This window comes from Ciconia boyciana, chromosome 3, assembly GCF_034638445.1.
Source record: "Ciconia boyciana chromosome 3, ASM3463844v1, whole genome shotgun sequence".
Lineage (NCBI taxonomy): Eukaryota > Metazoa > Chordata > Aves > Ciconiiformes > Ciconiidae > Ciconia > Ciconia boyciana.
Genome location: NC_132936.1, coordinates 110205408 through 110226079, shown reverse-complemented (window position 1 = coordinate 110226079; position 20672 = coordinate 110205408). Strand labels below are relative to the sequence as shown.

General features: G+C 44.6%; 1 protein-coding gene and 1 long non-coding RNA gene across 5 annotated transcripts in view; both read left to right on the top strand.

Annotated features, from left to right (window-relative positions):
- Nucleotides 1-174: 174 nt before the first annotated feature.
- Nucleotides 175-7728, top strand: LOC140650305 (uncharacterized). Of its 2 annotated transcripts, none has more exons than XR_012041917.1 (4): nucleotides 175-674; nucleotides 5810-6070; nucleotides 6663-6732; nucleotides 7552-7728. It is a non-coding gene; the product is annotated as an uncharacterized lncRNA (long non-coding RNA). The 2 variants fall into 2 exon arrangements; XR_012041916.1 differs by lacking the exon at nucleotides 175-674 and adding an exon at nucleotides 5062-5344.
- A 6675-nt stretch (nucleotides 7729-14403) lies between these two features.
- Nucleotides 14404-20672, top strand: part of LCLAT1 (lysocardiolipin acyltransferase 1) — a 119309-nt gene continuing 113040 nt past the window's right edge. For 2 of the 3 annotated variants that reach the window (XM_072857067.1, XM_072857070.1), the window contains exons 1-2: nucleotides 14404-14556; nucleotides 14782-14893. The gene's annotated coding sequence lies outside the window, so the exon portion shown is untranslated. Of the gene's footprint in view, nucleotides 14557-14781; nucleotides 14894-20103; nucleotides 20220-20672 lie in introns of all 3 variants that reach the window. The other variant, XM_072857069.1, reaches the window with a different exon arrangement.

Below are 20672 nucleotides of genomic sequence, written 5' to 3'. Positions count from 1 at the left end.
CAAGAATATCTCCTATGTCCATCACTCCCGTTCGTTCCAGGAGCTCCCAGGGCATTGTGCAAACCCCACGGCAGAGAGGTCACCGCAGCCACCGCTGCCGAGCTTCCCCGCTGCCTGCTGCCAGCTGATGGCTGCTCAACAGGAAACACCTACACGGCACAGGCAGCTCGTAGGGCCATTTGGATGGGCGCCTTCTGGAAAAAAAAAAAAAGGAAAAAAAAGAAAGAAAAGAACAGAACTAAAAAGAAATGCTTCAATACGAGTGGGAAAGATGACTTCTGTTCCTCACTGAAACTGTCCAGACAGACTCTCTTACCTCTGTCCATGTCACACGATGCGTTTGGACAGCTAGGAGAATGGCTGGATGTGTTACCCAAACACTGAATAAAGCTCTGCACCGCTCTGCTGTGACACTGACCAGCCAACATGGCTTCCCTTGGACATCAGCCACACGTGATGGAGGGAGAGATGAGCGAATCTGCCTGGATACATGCCCATGGACAATTCGTGTTGCCTCTTTGCTGCTGTTTGGACTATCTGTCTTTTCCACGTAGTCTTCTCCTTCAGTACCTGACTCCTGTCCTGCTGCTTCTTGCTCTGGAGTCAAGGCCATGTATTGTTTTAATGAGAGTTTTCAGGGAAGGAGAAAGCACCTTCCTTTTCTTACAGAGAAGGTAGGTTTAAAGGGTCTCAGAAGGATTCTCTTAGGTTTTCTGATTATGTTTCTAGGTTTAGGATGGGCACAAAGTATAAATTAGTCAGGCAAAAGGCTGTAATATGCAAAACCTGGAAAATATCCAAATCCTTCACACTTAGCATTTTCTATGTACACCTTCCCAATCATTTCTAACTCCACGGCTTCATCTCTAAGAGTAATGCTTAGTTTTGAACTTAGCTAAATGTGGCGAAGAATCCAGCCTAGAGCTAACTGAATTAATACCCAGCCCTTGGGTATTTCAGTAAACTCCAAATAGACCCAGTAAGACAGAATGGAGGAGGAAAGCAATAGATTTTGTAATTAAAAAGCTGTCAGTCTCCTAAAGTTGACTAAACATCTAAGCCTTTCAGATGGAAGATCAACATTTACATCTTCAGCCCCAAATAATTTATAAGCAGTTGTAAATGATGGCATACATGTAGAAATACCTCTCATGATAAATACTGCCTTGGGCACAACCTTTTCAGCATGAAGCAGCAGCCTCCAAATAGTTTGAAATTATAGTACTGGGCAGAGCAGGTTACAGCAACCCAACAGACAGGAGAGGTGAGGTTCCCAGCTCCAAACTGGGATGATGCAATCTCCCAGTCAAGTGCAACTGAGAAAATAAGAGAGTTTTGGAAACCACAGTTAGTCCTTTCCAGCCACCTGAGACCCTGAAACCTCATGGGCCCTTGTGCTCAGGACATAGTGATGTGGACACCTGACTTTTATGATAGTGTCATGGCGGAAAGAGCATCACAGTTGCACAGGAAAGTGGTCTGTCCTTTGAGTACCTGGATTGCTTTAACAACATGCCATAAAGCAGGCTGGAACAGTTCTTCTTCTTCCACCTCTGCCTGTAGGCTCTACGAGGAGGTAAGAGTGTGGTAGGAGTAAGTGCAGTGCAGGAGGGTAGACCACACTCCAATGCCAGTTTGTTGATAACTGGACGTGGGTTGATGGCACTCTGCTGCCTAAACTCCTGCCTTGCAGCTCCGGGCCACATGGCCTGATTTGTCCCAAGGGTGGTGTAGAGCATCAGCGTGTGTTGTCACCAGGTCTTTGGGTAGCTGTGCAGGCAGGTCAGACGTCTTCTATCCGTAGCACTGGCAGCAAGGTTGGGGTCCTCCGTCGCTGCCTTGGGTAGGACTGTTCACTGATGCTGAACCCGGGTGATGTGCTGGAGCCACGGGGCTCTCCCTGGGGGACCTTTTCACCAGAGACAGGGAAGGGAGGGAGGTGGACGCCTGCTGACAGATCTGAAAAAGAGGGGTCTTTTGCTCATTATCTGGATACATATTGCCATTGCAGGTTTTGCCTGGCTTTATGACTGCACTCCCTCTTGCCTAATAAAGATCTGGGAATGCAAGTGAGTGGTGGAAATCCATCTCTTTAAGAGCTCTTGGGGAGGGTATGTTTAGTTTTCTCAGGTTTCTAAGTGGAGACTGGAATTTAGTCCTTTATCAAGAGGGGCTATGGGTATATTAAATCCAGACATTTTCTCTGCTGTTAACCACCTGGCAGAAAGGTTATGCTAATTACATCAGATGTATTTTCTCAAATTTTCCTGCTTCTATTAAGAGTGTGAGGCTTAGGTCAGAGGAACCAGTCTGACTACTGGGAAATGCAACCTGTTTTATCCATGTCTCACTTCTCAGATTAACCAGGTGACAGAGAGACCCTCATGGGAGGCATGGTGTGGAGACAGAAATGGGCAGGTTGTGACACAGGAGCATGGCAGAAATGATCCGATTCTGTTACCGTAGAGCTCCAGGTCTGTATGCATGGGGCAGTGAGCTGACAGGCACTGTGCCAGTAGATAGTGCACCATACTATGTGGCTTGGACCTTGGCTTAGTAGGAGCAATGAAAGTAATTTCTGTGGTGTGCAAATGGCTCTCTACCTTCCTCCTAACACTCAACAGACATTTTTGGGGGTTGCCATTGTGAGAATGATGGGAATAGTGAAGCAGATGTTGGCTTGGTCCGGAGAGGGAGGAAGAGAAAGGAACAAGAGGTGGGAGAGAGGCCATGTTTATGACCCCAAAGATGAGCCTTCATATTCTCCAACAAATCCGTGCTCCTCTAGCAGATGCCACAGTGTGGCTAGCCATCATCTCAAGCCCTGCAGTATCACTCATGCAAACTGGAGTGTTTGGCCTTTTATTACTTTTCCTTGTGTAGTATTTTGTATTTTTTTGCTAAGGGTGCCTCAAAACTTGGACCTGTTAAGCTGTGGGCCAGGCTTCGGTGGAAACTTACAGCGCTAGGATTTTCCTGGAAAGCAGCAGTGTTAATTTTTATCTCCATCCAAAAACAAATTGCCCAGAAATGACAGTGGCAAAAACAGGTTTTGGTAGAAAAGAAAATCATTGTTATGCTCGAAAGAGAGAAGCACAATAAAAAGTCACAGTTAAAAAGGGAGAAAAGTAAAATATGATTTGACCTTGTTCTTTCAAGATGAGTCTCGGGCATGAAACTGCATTGTGGGCTGAAACTCTTACATTTAATGACAGATCTTCTGACATGCTCCCACCAGATACTTCTGTAGATTGGAAATGAGCAACAGGGAAGAAATATGGTATTTTCTTACATGATGCAACAAGATGTTTTACTTCCTGGCCACATATAAAATGAATTTACAACGGAAACATGCCAGAAATGCCTGAGGGTAACACTAGCCATAGCAGAAGACTGAGTCTTTTTTTTTTCTCCAGCATTGAATAATGGGACTGAATGTCATTTTTCTTAAAACAACCCCAGGATGGGTAGCTGGAGAGTGAGATCAAAGCTCTGTGTTTCATAGGGCACATCGGGAAAAAGTTATTGTGTAATCAGATCTCATATGCACATACGTCCTCTGTCACACACACTAAGATAACTCTCGAGGTTATTTATTGCAACAGACCCCTACAGTGATGACATTATGGAATTAATATTATTACTATAACTAATTGTATCATTTTCTCTGATTCTAGTTATTCTTGTTTTCTGCTAATACACGCGTGTCAATGCTATTCATCACTGGAGTGGCTGGAAACATTTCACACAGTTTGCAGTAGATAGTTTTAATGTCCTCCAAGCAAAGGGGAAAAATACCTCTTAACTATTTTTGGCCTTGAAACAATGCAACAGATTTGCTAAATATTTAAGCATGGGGCTACCAAGTCTCTATCAAGGTCACCATAACCTATAAAAACATTCCCACTGATCTCACTAGACTTTACATTACACTGAAAAGACCAGAGCAATCAGAGCTGCCTATTAGTACAAAGAACGGAAAAGAGAGATAGCCAATCTTGTAATGCACGTTCAATAGTAAATTGACTTGCACGAAGACCTGTGTGTCTCAGAGGGCTCAATGGCAGTGCTGAGTGGTAGGTGATTGCTGTGGTTTAGCCCCAGCTGGCAACTAAGCCCCACCCAGCCGCTCGCTCACTCCCCCCTGGTGGGATGGGGGAGAGAATTGGAAGAGTAAAAGTGAGAAAACTCATGGGTTGAGATAAAGACAGTTTAATAGGGAAAGCAAAAGCCGTGCACACAAGCAAAGCAAAGCAAGGAATTCATTCACTGCTTTCCAAGGGCAGGCAGGTGTTCAGCCATCTCCAGGAAAGCAGGGCTCCATCTCACATAATGGTCACTTGGGAAGACAAATGCCATCACTCCAAATGTTCCCCCCTTCCTTCTTCTTCCCCAGCTTTCTATGCTGAGCATGGCATCATATGGTATGGAATAGCCCTTTGGTCAGTCAGGGTCAGCTGTCCCAGCCGTGCCCCCTCCCAGCTTCTTGTGCACCCCCAGCCCACTCGCTGGTGGGGTGGGGTGAGGAGCAGAAAAGGCCTTGACTCTGTGTGAGCACTGCTCAGCAGTAACGAAAACATCCCTGTGTTATCCACACTGTTTCCAGCACAAATCCAAAACATAGCCCCATACTAGCTACTGTGAAGAAAATTAACCCTAGCCCTGCCAAAACCAGCACAGTGATGCAAAGGCATGCAGGGAGAGGGGTGGATTCAGGCACTCGTTACAACAGTGCAAATCTCCCTTTTGGCATAAGCAATGCTTTACACTTTACGCAGGGAACAGGAGAAAACACCACTGGGGAGTAAGTTGAGAGACCTGAGAGATCTTAATGCCTTAGTTAGGGCTCTTTGCCTTAGTGTCAGCTCTTCCACACTGATGCACGTATGCTTTCCTAACCACAATGCTATCCAAAGCCTCCATCTTGGTTAACATTTCATCATTCACACTCCGGGAATTATCATTTCCCCCAGACATGCTGACAAAGCTCATTGTTTATTGCTCACAGCATGTCAGAACTGCTGGTTTTGCTTTGGACTGCAAGATGTTTGGAAAGCCACACGCTTTTGCTGAAGCCGGCTCAGTCCCCTCCGTGCCAGCCTCAGCTGCTGCATTTGCTCTTGCCCAGAACGCCGGATCCTGTTCACGAGAAGCCAGAGCAGAGGAGAACGTCAGCTTGAGACTGACCAAACAGCACTGGATTTCATGTAGTCACGGCCAAATTCTTCCTGGCAGCCACACGTACAGCCCTTCCAGCAGAGATGGCTGATGCTTTTTACCTTGCTCCCCTCCGAACGCACGGATAAGCCTGTCTGAGGAGCGAGCCAGGGAGGGTGATCTGGAGGTGCGTCCTGCAAGTGCCCATCATGCCGTTCGCCCCACCCAGGGGAGATTACAGCTCTTCCTGGCAGCAATATTGCCCATGGAGGGATTATAACAGGGAGGAGGCCACGCACCACTCCTTCTGGAAAAAGAAGTGATCTTCAGCAATGGTGCTGTGCTCCAGGTCTCCCCGTCCAGAAATGGGGGCAACACCTGGCTGCTCACCGACCTGTTACAACACTGCAGTCACGAATGGTTGCTAAATGCTGCAGTTGGAGAAATGCAGATCATTATTTATTAGTTACTGCATTTCATATGACAGGACATACATTTTTCCATAAGTCCTTGAAATCTAAACTAACACAGAAAACACAGGACTAGTCCTACAGATCTGTACGTTACCTCTGTCTGCACGGCTGAGCCCTCATTTCAGTCCTGGAGGAGCGAGAGCTGAGTTTTTGATGAAGGCTCAATTTTTGTCTTGCAGGGAAGGTCCTGAACCACATGATCTGATCTCCCCAGATAAAACTTCTCCTGGACGACCTGCCCTGCTCACAGCAGTACTGCAGGCAGGAGAGAGGACACACGGCACAGGAGCTGCCCAGGGCTCCTGCACATGAGCTGAAGCCACCCGAAGGCAGGCAGGGAGGCCTTCTGCCTCTGCCCAGGGACAACAAATGGCCCAGGCGGAAAGAGGGCAGCTGCAGGCAATGAGCGGAGGCAGAGCAGCTGGAATGGACCAAAAGCTGTAAGTCCAGCACAGCGGTAGCCAAGGGCTGTCCTCAGCATGTAGCAATTCATGGCCAGGGACGAGCAGGGTGATAGCAGCACTCCTCATTACATGGGGCAGACGTGCTCGAAGGCACAGGACACATCCTCCACAGGATGGAGGTCCCTCTGCATCCAGTGATTGCTCCCAAGGTTGGGTTGCTCGCCCCATGGTAACCCCAAAGGGACCAGTCCAGCCCAGGGAGGTAGTAAGGAGAGGTGGCAGGTTTGTTATTACTGGGAAATCAATAAGTGGTTTGAACAGTTTTTTGGGAGGGCAGAAATCTCCTGAGCATCCCTGGCGTTGACAGCAAACAGCAGCTTGACCATGGAGACCATAGGCAGGTGCGTGCTACTGGGAGCGCTGCCTTTCCTCGCTCCCCACCAGCACCTCACTCTCTCTCACTTTGCTGCCTTGGCCTGACAAGCCCCTGTAGATGAGACCTGCCTCTTGGAGCTTGTTATCCCACATTTTATTTGCATCACACGGGATCTGTCCAGGTGATTAAACAAAAGACATCTTTTTATTATTGTTGTTGTTTTTACTGGGCAATTGCTATGTCCTTTATTAGGGCTTTGCTTTTCCTGTGAGGAATAATCTCTGGAAACTTGGATAGGATCCCTTGGCTCACACTAGAAAAGGTAATAAAATCCTGGGAACCCAAAATGCTTCTCTGTTGTTTTCACCAAACATCTTTTCCCGTCTTGAAAAATGTGCTTCTCTGTTCTGATTTGTTTCCTGACTTAGGGAAAATTTCTTCCTAACCTGCCAGTTTTCCTCCTGTCCAGCAGACCCGGGCATTTGAGAGGCTGTGACCGAGCGCTCAGAGGGCTCCACACACCTTACTTCTGCTCCCCACCACACTTCTGACTCTCTCTACAGTTACAAGGAAGCCACTTATTTCCTCATTGCTCCGGGTTCTCCATCTGCCACCTTATAATATAATATTTACTTACCTTTTCAAAGCATTTTAAATCTCCGTAGGAATGCATTATAAAAGTGCATTAGCATTATTACTATTCTCCGTTGTGTAACTTTGAGAAATGGCTTACGTAAGGCTGGCTCCTCTGTCCCCTCTCTGACCCCCGTCCATTGTCCCGGTGCTGCTGCCTCCTCCCGGGACAGCCATCATTAAGCTCCAGTTTCCCAGTATCCCCCTCAGGCTCCTTCCCAGACCCTGGGGAATAACCATCCAGTCCCCTCTACACTGGTCCCGAGATCGGCAGCTTTGGACTCAAAGGTCCTGCGGCTTCTCTCTCCGCACCTCTGTTGAACATGCCCGCATTAGAGTTCCAATATATGTTTTCAGAGGCTCCAACATGACTTGCATGATCTCAAAGCCCCTTCTTCTAGCGTCTCTAAAGTACCCCATCAACACCAAACTTAGATATTTCCTTATAACTATGACATGAGTTTTATCGGGAGGACATTTGTAACCTTTTACCCCCATGCTCTCTCAGGCTCAGCTTTCACAAACCAAGTACAGTAGGACCATAAGAGCAGTCAAGTAGTAACCTAAAGTAGAACATATTCAGACGGTATGGCGGGAAGACCGAAGCTCCCCATGAGAATGACATAGCTGAATGCTGATATGCTACTGACTGTGACCTGCTTTCTCTGCCACAGCAATTTTCTTTTTAGTAGGTAAGTTAAAGGTTTTTGTTCCTTTCCTTTTCTGCCATGCCAAAACACATATTTTTAGTGAGATAAAAGGCTGTCAAATCAGCAGGTACTTGAATTAACAACACCATGTAGGAGCTTTCACTAAACGGGCTGGCGACAGGAATCGGAAGGGTGCAAACTAGTGAGACTCCTCCATGCTCTTCCTCCTCTTTCTCTTCCTCCTTTCCTGAAGGATATTGGTCCACATCCTTACCATTTTATGTGAAACAGCTGCCAGGTTTCATGCCAGAGGTGACTGCATTTCAGAGACAAGCAAATGTACTGCTGTATTGCTGCCAGATACTGATCTCATGTACATTAGCCTTGGCTTTTCAAACGGCTCCATTGGACTTCGGTGGTGCAGCTCCAGCCTGGCCCCAGCCTAAAAGAGATCTGAGCCCATTCCACTATTTTTTGGCATTCAAAAAATGTAAAGTATGTGTCTTATAACAATGTACCCATATATTCTGCCATCCTGCTGACTCCTGTCTCACACAGGCTCTCTCTCTCTCATAGCCAATTATTTAGACAAGAACTGGTGACTAATAGAAGCAATTTGTAGGAGACATGCTGTTCCCAGGTGACCAACAGCAAATTGCTAATGACTGACATTAGAATGACCGTTCTCCAAAGAGGAATAGTTGAAAGCCCACTGTGCCCAGCACTGATCACATTTAACAACAAAACAACCCCCCCTGATACTGGCACCTGCCATTTATCCTGGCTGCTGCTTACCTCCTTTCTCTGGTACATCTGCAAGAGCAATTACACCGCAATGCAACCACCACATAGTTGTTTACACAAACGTGAAATGTGATTTAAAACACTTCGGTAATGTGACCTTATAAACCTGATGGACAAAATATTAAAAATACGAATGCACTACAGGGAGCAATTCTGCACTGCTCAGGAGATGGATCATAGGGCTTAATAGATCGTTTCCATCTCTGAAATTTCTGAGTCATGATGAATGGAATTTCTTAGTATTTGAAACAAGAGAGGGGCACGTTTAAAAAGACTGGAGAGGACTGCAGTGTAAAATCTTTGCACTATAAAAAAGGCAGCCTTGGTTTTTATTGCCCCTGCAGGGAGTCTCCTGTGAACCAAACAGCAACTAAATCAAATAAACATTTCTGAATTAAATCCATCTTCTCTTTAGCTTTGGGGAGTTGAAAAACCCCAGTAATTTATTGAATTGCCTTTCATGGTTATACCTGCAGATGCCTTTTGAATTTGATAGCAAAACCATTTAAACTCATAGCGTTTCCCAAATCAGCTAAATCCATTATATCACCTGTGCCAGTTACTATATTTGTAGGGCAGTAAACAGTGGCCTTTATTGTTTGCTGTTCATGGGGCTGTGCATAAGAACAAGCTTAGTCTGTCTCCAGAGATATACACCTACCTTTCTGGCACCAGAAATATTATACCAGCTTAAATCAGTGCAAGCTTTCCATGCTGTCACTGCCTCCTCTGTTTTGATTTGGTGACAGTAATCTCTAGTCACTGCTGTGCTGATACCCTTTGAGTCAAGGCCCCTTCTCTACTTCTGCTGTTTCTGAAAAAATTTAACAAGTGCGGCTTAGGCATGTTATGAACAGTTAGCAAATTTCCACACCTAAGAGGGTATGTGGGCTTGGATATCTGGTTTCCTTTGCAAGCAGATGGAGAGGTGAAAATCTTTATGTGGGCTTGTCATATCCTTATCTCAAACCCTCCAGAAAAGTAGGAGAATGAAGGCGAGAAGGTGAATGATCCAGACATCAAGTAACTTAGCTCTTCTCACAGGCAGCGAAATTTGCTTAGAAAACCCAAGAGAGAGGAAAAATCCAGGTGGATATGGAGTACTGCAGTTTTGGCAAATGAGCTCTATGAGGAGTCTTAGGGCAGAGCACGGGGATCAGGGCAGAGCCATCCTAAAGAGTTTTAGGAGAAAACACAGTAGAGGCCCCGATGATGGTATCTGCACTGCTCTCTGGGGCGGAGGTCTTTGGAGAGAGCAACTCATGACCTCCCACCTCTTGCGTTTATGATCCCTTCTCATCTTTCCCTTTCCGTCACACAATCCTTTCCTCTTCCTCTTCTTCCCACTCCTTCAATTTACCATTTTATAATATCTCTGGGGCTAATTCTGCACTTGTTTACATGGCATAGGACCATTAGGAAAGCATTTAACACGTTCTGATGTGATTTAGGAGGTGGAAATAGCCATGTGAACAGCGGGCTCTTGGCAGACCCATAAGTAGCTTGTGGGTCACAATTTGAAAACCTTTTGATGCAAGCGCAGCCCAGGCCTCTTAGCAACAAGAGCTCCTAGAGAGTCTCCTCATTCAAGTGACTGAGGCTTTTGCAAGGAACAGGAGAACATGAGTTTTCTTTCTGCTGTTTTTTGGCAGTTCTAGGGAGGCGTGACTGGCTGCTTAAAGATATTTTCCATATTGCTTATCTTTTCTTTCCTTTTGAGTGCCACATGGTCTATCATTTCCCTCAACTCAGATATAGGCCCCAAGGGGACTTAATCTATGAGTAAAACACAGAACTAAGCAATAGTGATTAAAAAACCAAAATGTTTTAGGCATACTGCTGTTGTTAGTGACACTGGTTTCCAATGTTTTCCCCTCCACTCTGTCACCCCTCTCTTAGCAGCTTGTTATGAGCTCCATGATGTCACTTGTCATCCAGGTGAGCTATGCCAACACAGGATGGATGGAAATGTCCCACTGCAAATCGTATCACTAAAAACATTTTGTAAAGCCTACCCCAGCTATAGCCAAAAAATTCCCTTTTCCTGTGTTACTGTCAACGTCTTAAATTCTTCATTCCATACATTTCCAAGTCCTGCCTGTGGAGGGATGGTAGCTCATCTCATTTCCTCTTTTCACTTTCTATTTCTCAGGTGCTAGCACAGCTAGAAAGTCTGAATCATTTTTAAGTTCACCCCCTTCCAAAAAGGTTTTCATTGATTTTTTTTTTCCCTCACTGTAGTCAACTTTATTTTTTCAGCCTGTTTTTTCCACAAGAATATTGCTTATGTGGCCACGCTGGCTTTCAGTCTGGCTGCAAGTCCCCCTCCAATAGCTTTTGAACCTTTTTGACGAATTTAACTCAAATTTGATGGAAGGGCAGTAGTTTCAGAAACAATCATGTTCCTACAAGATCTGTTAATACAGACAGCATGCCAGAGTGAGAACTAAATCCATGCCCCCACTGAGCAAACATTATTGTTTCTCTTGGCAGCTGGTACTCACTGGCCAACACGCACCTACTGCTTCTTGCTTTGCGGGGCTGTCGGCCGTGGCGTGGGGAGGAGGCGGTGGGGATGGAGGTGGGCTGAGGGATAGAGGGAGCGAGTTTGTTGGCAATCAGGCCTTGCTGCTTCCAGCTCTCCCCACAGGAATTGTTTTGTGGCTAAATTAAATCTATATTGTTTTATTTCAAACATGTTGAAAGCTTGACTTCAGCTTCAAATGGCATTATTTTTGTGGAGGTAAAGCCAGTACCTTAATATTATTTTAACAAAGCCTTCTGAAATGCACATACATTTCCAGTCAGCCGGATTCTTCCTTTTTGCTGAATACTGAACATTCTTTTCTTCCCCTCACTGTTGTCTTTGGCTGTAGAAATTGTACTTTCCACTTTCACAAAAACCGTAGAGGCATTATGAATGCCTGTATTTTTCTTGAGCAGACTTCTTGCTTTCTAACAAAACGGTTACACTCACTCACCTCATGCAAGTTCAGTGTTAAGTATATGGTTGTAAAGCACAAGGTGCTTATCTACTTGCCTGTGTAGTTGCAACTGAAAATTCAATTCTCCTTTGTATTTTCTAATAGAGTGCCACGGTGAATGGTTGCAAAGATGTCATGTTCTTCTTCAGTCAGCTGCATGTCAATGTGATAGAGAAACTGATTTCTCTACAAACAGTACAAAATTGTTTTGGGATCCTTAAGGAAAACAGGAACACAATTACTTGTTATTATCTGTCTTAGCAAATTGTTTTCTCCACAGTTATAAGTAAAATATCTTAAATGGAAGTTTGTATAGCCAGGTGTTGGCATTGTAAGAAGGAGAGCTGTAGAGTGTTTCACATTTTCTAATCAAATTACGACCTTTGATTACTATCTCCTGACAGCACTCTCAGCAAGAAGAAAGTGTCATTATTCCTGCTACACTGACAGGGAGAGTGATTTGTCCAGAGTCACTCTGGAAGAGGCAGAGAGTGGGCTGCAGTAAGATTCTGGCCCGCATTTTGGTGCTGAGATACACGCTAGAGTGCCAAAGCTCCTTAATTAGCTACAAAATCTTCAAGATTTTATTAACCCATTTTAGCACGGATTTCTTCCATACAGAGAGCCTCGACCTGAGAGACAATTAGCCATATGCGTTTTTGCCCATTATCAGTTTATCAAACTAATGAAAAGAGCCATGAATTCCCTGCATTACAAATACCAAAAGCCACATGTAGATATGACTGCAGTTTCACCTCTCTCACCTTCCTATACAACAGCAGAATAATAATTCGGGGGCAGCTTTCCATTTAGCGTTCCAGGGCTGTACCAGGAGGCCTATTGCAGATGCCATCACTGCAGATGCCCTGTTCCTATTCAAACTTTTGAGGCTGCCCAGGAGCCTGGCCACGAGTCAGTGACTGACAGACTAAGACATATGTTCCCCTTGGAGCCATTCTGCCTATGTTATTTCTTTCATGCCAAGGTCTTGCGCTTAGCTACTTAAAATTCTGCAGTTTGCCTTCCTCTTGTCCTTATTTTCAGGAGGCACCTTATTTTCAGGAGGATTCATTTCACCTGGCTTTAACTATCTGATCAGTAAGAGTGCTACCAAAGTCAGCCATTTCAGCTCCCCATGTGCTGAGCTGTTTTAGACATCCATTTTAGGATGGAACGGGTCACTTTTTGGAGCTGCCTAGAGGGGGATACCTTGATGACTAAGTCTGACTAAATGCCTGTTTTATAGTTAGCACAAGTCAGGGGAGCTGAATCACCCAAAAACCAGCCTCCTGACACAAAAGGCAGTGCAATCTAATACGGAGTTGTCTTCATCTCTTCATCTAAGTAATTTTGAAGGATTTGGGTATTAGTACTTTTACTTAAGACCTTGTCCAGGCCAGTTTTGAGATTGCACAAGGTCTTTGGGAAGCCTGTTCCAGTGCTTGACAATCCTCATTTTGAAGAATTCCTTCTTAATACCTAATTGGGATTTCTCTTGCTGCAATGTGGGACCAATGCCTCTCATCTGTTTGGTGTGCATCTCTGAGACGAGTCTGGCTCCACTTTCTCAATAACCTTCCACCAGTGGAAGACAACAGCTAAGTCCCCCCTTAGCCCCTACTTCTCCAGGCTGAATGAACAAATGAGATCCCTCAAAAAGGGATGACAATGGAATTTCCAACATTTTTATCACTTTTAGAATGAGATGCCCAGAAGGTTAATTCCCTGATTTTTTAATTTCAAGTATTGACCAAATTGATGAATGATTCTCAGCTCCGCAAAGGTACTTATCAAGGCAATGAATTCTCACTGAATGATGGTAGGCACTTCAGAAGAACCGATGTTGTCCTCAAAACTAGCTGCAGTAGAAAAGAGGGATCCCACCACAGGAGTGGCTATGGGGCAATATATCCCTAAATGGGTACGGGATCAGGTTTTGCCCTGGTATTTGTACTTTGTAGGAGTTTTGCAGAAGGGCATGTTTGCCTGCGCATGTGAAATTGTTGTGGGGTCAGAAAGAGAGCCCAGGTCGCTTTGGTCCTAATCCAACAGCTCTAGTCAGCCAGGCAGAGGCTCACTTTGGTTTTACAAAAGCATAAAACTTTACTGAAAACCTCCTGGAGTTTTTCTTCTTGGATTGGAGGTTTCACCAGATTTGTTTACCATATTAAACATACACGTGGAAAGAGTATAAAAAGGTCAACCGCGTCAACAGTGAGCGGCAGCAAAGCTCGGTGCAATAAAAGCTGAAAATATTGCCAGTTTCATAGAAAGTTAAGAGAAACCATCTCCTCATGGCAGTGGAAATCATGCCATGATCGTTTTCCGCTTCTCTCACGCTCGACAGGTTATTCTGTGACAAAATCAGCGGCTAACAGTAGTAGGGTTCTCCCGTTCGTACAGCACTGTTGGGCTGATGAATCGTTGTCCCTTTTTAGCTAGTAACTACGTGAAGATAAGTGCTTTTTCTTCCCGAGTGCTTGAAGCTGTCCTCTCCCACCGGCTGCACCATGGGAGCGGCAGCATGGCTCCGCGTACCCCAAAAGGCCCGGCCGAAACCTCCTTTTCAGACGAGCCGGGGCCCAAGCTCCCGGCCAGGGACCCGCAGGGTGGCCCTGGCTTTTGGGGGGGAGGAGGCCGAGGGCCGCGGGGCTGAGCCCCAGGGCGGTGGCGGGCCCCCGTGCGGGACAGGGCCTGCCGCTCCCGGGCCCACGGCTCCTTCAGCCACCTGGTCGCTCCCTAGGCCTGTCACCCACACGCGTGTGCGTGTGTGTGAGGCGTGTGTGTGGGTGTAAGGAGTGGGTGTGGATGTGGGGGTGCGTGGGGGTGTGAGGGGTGGCTGCTGCCCCTTTAAGGGAGGCCGGGACCACGAGCGGTGCCATGGCAACGGCTTGATGGCCGTGACCGGAAGTGATTGGGGGTCAGAGGTCGCCGGTGGCAGCGGGAACATGGCGGCAGCGGCCCTGGCGACGCTGGGTGCTGGCGGCGGCGCGGCCGCGCTCTCCGGGGTGGCGGCTCCCTGAGCGGGGCGGGGAGCCTCCTCCCTCTTCCCGCCGTGGCGCTGCCCCGTCTCAGGTGAGGGCGGGCGGGCGCGGGTGCTCCCATGGCGGGCGGCAGGCGGCGGGCCGGGCCGGGCCGGGCCGCGGTGCTGGCGGCGGCGCTGCGGGCGGCGGGCTGACCCCCGCGGCGCGGCGGGGCTGACCAGCGGCTCCGGGTGTCCGCCGCTGGCCCGGCCTTGCCGGTTTTTCCTCTCCGAGATGCGGCCTGCCGGACTCTCACCTGCCTCCCGTTTCTCCCCAGGCATGGTCGCCGCGCTGTAGGAGGGCTGGGAGCCGCGGCGATGCCGGACGAGGAGCCGCTGGAGGAGAGCGCTTGAGCTTGTCTGGGGATCCGTTCAGTGTGTGTGAAACGTGTACGTTACCCGAAACCTTGGTTTCAGTGCTGCTATTTTTACTACACCCAGAGGAATAAACGGAGGCTTGTTGTTCTAATCTCATCCTTAGTATCTGTCCTTTTGGGAAAAGTAGAGTCTCTTGTTATGACTTGCACATACACAGAAGTCAGTCAGTTTTTGCCAACTGTAGCTGGGTGGTTTTCCCTGTTTACTGTGTCTGTTGCCACTTCTCCCGTTGGTATTGGCCCGTACGCTGCTGTCTTGGCTAGATTTGCCCTCTGGCAAAGTTAAACTCTGACCTGAATGGTCTCTTGTGTAAGAAGTGCAGGGTGAGTATCGAACAAGGCATGTAACTTTTCACAACCAGGCTGTTCAGAACGTAACTGTGGCCGCAAAAAGCTGCTTACTAAAAATAAATACTAGAATTAAACTATGTGCGCAGCTTCACATTGGTGCTTATGTGTATTCTTTGTGATACGGTATTTGGTTGTCAGTAGACTTTTTTTAGTCTCTACTTATGCTAGTGGACGGAGTGGACTGTGTTTGCATAATGGGTAGCATATTTTGCTTATTGATTGCTAAGTATTGCCATATCTCACTTACTTCATAGTAGCTGTCTCTTGTTTTGAAGATACCACCCACTCTCTGCTTTCGGACCCTTGGACTTTTCAGTAGTAGTTACCACAGCAATCTTTTAATGTTTCTCAAACACGAACTTACTCCACTGTAACACAGAGAGATTAGCAGATGGTCTTTTCTTCCCTCCCTTTCTCTTACTTTACAAATGGGGAAACTAGGATAAAAAAAGGAGGGAAGCCAAAGTATGTCTTAAATTGAACACAGAAATCTGAAATGAGTTGGTTGACTTCGTAATCAGGTTTTATAGTATTATCTAATACTCCGAACACAAAGCTTCAGTGGCAGCTGTACTATCTGGCTCCTCAGCAAATCAAGGTACAGTTTGACAGTGTGAATACATAGTTTGGTCAGTGTGTGGGCTGCTGCTGAAGAGTGTGGTCTCACTCCTTCGCCATTGCTGGCCATGGATTACTGCTATTCTCTTTGTAGTGGATTTAGTGGTTGGATGGTTGCAGGGACAGTTGATCTAACAGTTTTATGGGGATGGCTTTCTGTCAGATGGAAGCTATTCTAGTGAGTATTTGCTCTGATATGAATGAAAGCTGTTTCTCCCTCTGCACTAATGTAAACCAGCTGTGGGTTAAGTATAATGTGAAACTGTACCTTGAGAAACCAAATCTCAAGTTGGTCATTCAGAAAATCAGGACTACACTTAAAACTTCTGAAAAATTTGGATTAAAAAAAGTCAGCCATGTGCAGGGAATGTGTGGTAAGAGTGAAGGGAGTATAAGTCTGTGAAGGAACTTTCCCATCTTTCCAGAGTCTTTTCTCCATTCGCTTCTTGCCAAAGAGCTGCTGTGCTGAAAAAGGGAAGTCTCTTACAAAGCCTTATTTAGACTTCAGGGGCTGGTCCACCATGTGTACTCAGGGAGGCAGGAATCTTGAAGGAAAAATAAGATTATATCCTACTGTAAAAATCAAACTGAAGTTGCACAGGGAAACTTTGGTTCTGGTATGTCCCAGCTCCTCAGTCTTGATGAGTTTTGCTTTCATGGAGTTCTCTACCCTTCTCACAAAAGCAATCTGAAAAGAAAATTGGAAGTATGGTGAGGTGTCATCTTCACATCCACCCGGGGTTTTAGCAGGGTTAGGGTTACTTGATCAGGCAGATCTTTTCTTCAGTTGCTCAAGTGGCAGGCTGTCATGTGTTTCATCTGTTCCTTCAGAGTCTCTACTTCTTCAGCAGCTATTTTTAATAATGCCAGGCTAGATTCTTAATCACCTGAACTATTTCAGGTGCAAATCCTCTTGTCCTTCTGCTGGCTTTCTATTTGATTCTGTCCAAGACTTCTCCCTGTAGAGTTTCTAGATCTTAATTTTTGTTTGGACAGTCTCATTTATGTCCTTTCTTTCCTGCCACTTGTCCTATCCTTCAATGTGCTGCTGCCCCCCACTCCTCCCACCTCTGCTTTGCCAAAACACACTTTTTCCTTTTGTTGCCTACTTCTTCCAGCTTCTTGGGACATGCAGAGTCTTTGTCTCGGTTTCTGCTTTCCTCCTACCTGGTCATTTTTTACGGACAATCTTTGTTTTCCCTTGTCCTTCTGTCTTTCCTTATTTCATTCTCCTGTTCTCCACTTACAGTTTTGTTCAAGGTTGTTCCTTCCTTGTTCCCTTGTTTCTTCAGGTTGTGGTGCTGAGAACACACAGACAAGGTTCCTCATGTTTTATATGTGCTATTGAGTTCCATGATTTGTTTTAATGTTTTATTAGCTATGGATTGAGGAGAGCTGGCTTGTCTGCGTTGCATGTGTGGTGTCTGATCAGCACTTACAGCTAAGAGAGGGGAAAATGAAACCTTTAGAGAGCTGACTTTTTGCAACAGGTCCCCACTGAGTGTGGGCAAAGGCTCACAGTTTGGTTTTATGTGACTTCTTGTTGACCTGTCCAAAAAGTAAATTGCTCCTGAAAGACAATTCTGCATTATAAAGTCCATTGCTACTGCTGCAGGGCACAGTGAGATGCGAGAGAACAATGTTAGCAGACTTCTTGAAACGTAGACAAAATGTCTCTTCTTTTTCCTAGTCTTTTTGTGTTAGCTGAACTAGTTTACTTGTGAACTCGTTTTTCTATAATAAACTTCATTTGATTTGTTTGTATTAGGGTTTCTCTACATGCTTAGGGGTTCAAAACTGGAGGAGTCTTTACTTGTCAATAGAAAGTTAATTGCTGCACTAGGTTCACACACTATCCTTTCATGAGTGTGAGAAAATGAATTTACCTTTAATCTGACAGCAGGCTTAGTTTTGGGGTTTTTTTGTGTGTCATCCCCCCCCCCCCCAGGATTCCTTGAAACAAAACTGTTTTTTTCATCTTGCTGCTTTTAAACATGCCTTTCCAAGACTTTGCATCTGTGATATTAAAACTCCCATGACTCTTGAGGGGTTTTTTTGGGGCATCTTTTGGTATAATACCTGCTATTTATGTTATTTTAGCTATCAACGGAGCAGCTATTGCTTTAATTCCAGTGGTTCTGAAAGGTACTGCTTAATCTCAAGTGCTTTCTCATTGACCGTATGGTGGTTTTGTTGTTTTTAAGGCATCCAGCATATCTTACAGTTGAAAGAAATCTGTATCTATTTGCTCTTCTCTTTTGATGGCAGCTTCAGAGGTGCCATGAAGGCTAAATGAATAGACTGCCTGATGAGTCCATATGAAGCAGTTATGTAGATCACCACACATTGCTTGTAGAAAGAGAATTAATTTTTCTTTAAAATGCTCTAGTATTTTATAAAATTACTGTTTGAATCATGGAAGTGTTCCTGTAAACTACTGTGTCCCCATGCTCACAGTTCCTGGGTGCTTTAATATATGAATAATAGATTGTTTTGTACTCCTTCACCAAATCAGTGAAATGATGGAGCTGGTTGTAGTCGGAAGAGTCGAAAGATAACCAAACACCCAGGCTTTTACAGGAGAACAAGAAATAAAACACAACCAAGCCATTCATTTCTCTTGCTAAATCAAAGACAAACAATAGCAGGCAGTGCAGGTACTGACAAGTACACACAATCGTGATTTTTAAACAGGAATGGAGTTACTTTGATGTCCTGAAATCCTGTTAGTTGCATCAAACTGGTAATGGTTGTTGCAGATCAAGATTTAACTTACTGTTCAAAGTAACTGGAATTTCTTATGGTTATACATGAAATGAACATACAGCTCTGGGGTTAGTGTGTGATTACATATATTTCTTTTCCTTTCAACTTTTGCATTGTCAGTATGGTAATGATTCCACCAAAATGTAAATGTTAATTGCAAAGTTACAGAAAATATGCTGTATGACCCTTCAAATCTATAAGGAAGACCCTCTCTGGTGTTTGAAGGTAAAAATGTTACTGTCTTGCTACATGTGAGAGCTTGTGTGACATGCCTGGTATAGCCACTGATGCAATTTTAACAGTGATAAAAGTGCTGAGAATCCTCTGTTCAGCTTGATCAGCTCTTGGAGAGACAGAAGCAGTAGATAAAAGATTCAAACCTTACTTTTTTTCTCAGAGAAAATTCTTTATGTCTAAGTAATTAATTCCACATCACTTGGTAATTTTGCTCTTAGGTTTCATTATGGCTACTCTTATCTAGTGTTGGTATTGATTTTTAACATCGATTTCCCCAGTCTCCACACAAGCAACAATCTACAGCCTGCATTTGTTCAGATCAAGTATTAGCATTATGTGTTTCAATTCAGAAGATAATTGCATATCTTGCAAATTACCCAATGGCTGTTTCATCTTGAAACATTTAGAAATCCATTTTAGTTTCTCGTAATTACAATATTTTAGTCAGACAGCAATCTAAACTTAGGACAGCACTTTGGCAGTGATATGCTTGTTTTTCTAAAATGAGCACAGTTTCTGTGGTTAAATTTTCCTTTCATTTAAATATAGATTTTAATCAGTGTAGGCCAAACTTTTCCAACCATGTTTAAAATTAGCTCAAGGCATATTTAAAAAAGTATGTTCTCCTAATCTGATTTAACTTATGTAGAAAAATGTATGCAGAAATTAATGTTTTTAAGCTGATTAATGCTTTTGAAGTGTTTTTACAATTTATTTGCAAAAAAACGTTTATAGACTGGCTCAAATATGACTTGATACTAGTAGTCTCTTTGTAACAAATACCACTGAAAGCACTTCATGCTGTGCTTCTGAAATTTGAAAGGTAGCTGTTCAGAAACTGTAAATTCCACTCATCAAGCATCCAAGTTACAACATCAAAACAAAGTAAAATGCTTGCTGTTCTTCCAGACTTCCGTGCAAGCGTTGTTTTGGAGATTACTGAAGTTTTCAGTGGTTGTCTTGTACTTCTTCAGGCAGGGTATAGTTACCATTTTCAGTTGGTGGGTTGAAGTTGTAAGTAGATGTACAGCAAGTGTGAAGCTTTGTGTAGAGGATATTCAACATTGTATGCATTCCGAAATAGAAGTGGGAATGAGTCTGAATTGAATCTATCAGGTGGCTACTACAACTCCCTGAATTACTGCTAAACATTTGGTAGTTTCAGTTTCTAGAAAAGTATTAGAAAAACCCAAGCAAAAAGACCCCTGAAACTGTTACCAATCTTATATCCCTGTTTTTACCCAAATGCAGGAAAAAAGGTCTTTGCTGTACCCAGAAAGTTTTCCAGTTGGCAGAGTGTTCAGAGACCAAGGGAGTCAATCTGTCAGCAGTCTTCTCTTCAGATAGACCATTTCTACTGAACATAGGTAGGGTGAGATGCTTTTACAGTGAAATGTGAGGACAAATGTCATAAGAGGAAGATGAGTTGTGTGGATTTCCATTATATGGAATGCAGTGTGTTTTTATGTGAGATGCACTGGTTAGCTTTGACACACTGTTTCTTTAGTGAAAACAATGTCAAAAAGAAATACTGTCCTGGTTTGGACATGGAACTATGAGAAATCTGACTTAGTTTTTCAGATGTTTTATTTATTATTCAGATGCTAGAAGGACTAGATCCTTCGAGTGTTTAGTACTTAATCTTACAGTAATCATGCATCTGTTCAGCTGATCGATTCCATTTGTTGTCAGATCATGTTTGTTACTGTGATTTTAATGATCTGCTAGAATGTAAAGAACATTGGTTTTGAAAAAGCTGATAATACTATAGCAATAGTAACCAGTAGCAAATTTATCAATGACTGGTAAAGCTTACCTTT